A 2,009-nucleotide genomic window follows, 5' to 3' on the forward strand; every position below is an offset into this window, starting at 1 on the left:
GCGAACTTTCTTTCCCCCAAATCTTTGCTTCTGGCGGTCCTTGACGTGAAGAGGGTTGAGCACGGTTCAGAATATATTCAGAAAACTGTTCGGAAGATTTTTTTTTTTAAATCTGCCTTTTCACTGCGACAATAAAGGTGGAGTCATCCACTTCCAAGAATGCTCCTCTCCTCTGCACGATATGTCGCAAATGATGATGTTTTATGATTGAGCAACAAGGCTATATATGTTAAGAGTTCATGTGAATGTTATTTTTGCAGTGATGGCATCTGGAAAGCCCAGCTCCAACATCAGCAGCAGTATAGGACAGACCCCCCCAAGGTCATCCATCTGGAGAGGCACGGCTGACAGCCAGCCCTGCCCTCTGGGACATGCCTACACACACACACACACACATGTACGCTTACACATGTGAACAGAGCTGTGTGTGTGTGTGTGTGACTGTGTGTGTGTGTGTGTGTGTGTGTGTGTGTGTGTGTGTGTTGTGTGTGTGGAGGAGGAGGTGCCATGTGTATCCTTAAGTGAAGATGAACTGTCAACCCTGTTATATTTGTTTCCTTGTAAAATTAATTGTAATTTGTGGATTAAAATCAATAAATCTAAATGTGTGTGCGTGTGTATATACATACATACATACTGAGTTAACCGAGTTTGTTAATTTGTCAAATTAATTAGATTAATCCTTTTAACACAATCAATGCACATGCTTAGACGACCCGCCCCATACATCCCATAATCCCTTCCACTCTGCTCTATATAGGCATCGCTTTGGTATCTGATGGCAGAGTGATAGATCCAGACGAGATGGAAAGTGAAGCCCTATCTATAGCCCCATCTGGATGTAATGGTAAAGGGTGCATTTACATAGCGCTACAGAGATTGTGCATTACATTCACCCATTCACACACCGATGCCGGAGGAAGCCACGCAAGGCACCAACCTGCACATCAGGAGCAATTAGGGGTTCATAGTCTTGTCAAGGACACTTCGACGCTAAACGCTGGGGGCAGCCCGGGTTCGAAGTGGAAACCGTGCGGTTCCCTGCATCCGGTCACTCTATCCCTGCAGCCACTGCCGCCCAGCTGCCCATAAAAGGCTGCAAAATGTACATATAGACAGCGGCTCAAATCACATGACAGCGGTCTGAGAGACAGAGAGACGCATGGAGAGAGCGAGAGCTAGAGAGAGTCATTCAGGGAGAGAGGGAAAAGAGAGAGAGAGAAAGAGAGAGATAGAGAGGTTGGTGCTGGAATGCCACTCAAGACGAGAGGAACACGGCGGGTCATGAGAGGGCACCATTCCACCGTGCAACAAAGCGCGAGCCGGTCATGAGCCGCCCCGGCCCCGAGCCATTGCTCTGGGTCAATGTCACATAAATGCTGGTGATAAAAGGGGGAGGTTTCCATGGTAACCGGTGCCTGTGGACGAATCAGAGTGGAGATGTGATTCCTATGGGGAGGGGGGGGGGGGGGGTCGGGGGACCCCAGTGATTTATCCCTCACAGCTCCACACAACATGCTAAACCATTAGGACGACCGTCCGGCGTAGATAAGAGCGTCACAATCCATTTTACTCACACGGTATATATGGGCTTTTGCAACAGAGGTCGCACTATGCCAGGGTTCATCGCCATGTTGGCTTATGGTGGACATTTTTGTCAGCATTCCATTTTTGCCACGGACACAAAATGAGAGGACATAATAATATGACCTTTTTGTTATCAAATGTTTTTTATTTTAAGACAAAAATCACAATAATACACGTTAACCCTTTTACTGCTGCCATTTATTGAGAAATTAGGACCTAATTCATGCCAGCATTTTTTTAATTTGAGCTCTTATTTTGAAAAAGCCACATTTTGCCTCAACCGGAAGTGAGCTTATCCCTGCCAGCTTTACGTTGCCAAGACAACCTTTGTTTACATGATCGAATCATGCCGGTACATTTTAGCACTCCACAACGTCGGCTCGTGCCGTCAAAGAACGCTGTTTTGACCAAAAATGCCATCT

Source organism: Protomyctophum parallelum, assembly GCF_964188405.1.
Source record: "Protomyctophum parallelum genome assembly, chromosome: 16".
Taxonomy (NCBI): Eukaryota; Metazoa; Chordata; class Actinopteri; order Myctophiformes; family Myctophidae; genus Protomyctophum; species Protomyctophum parallelum.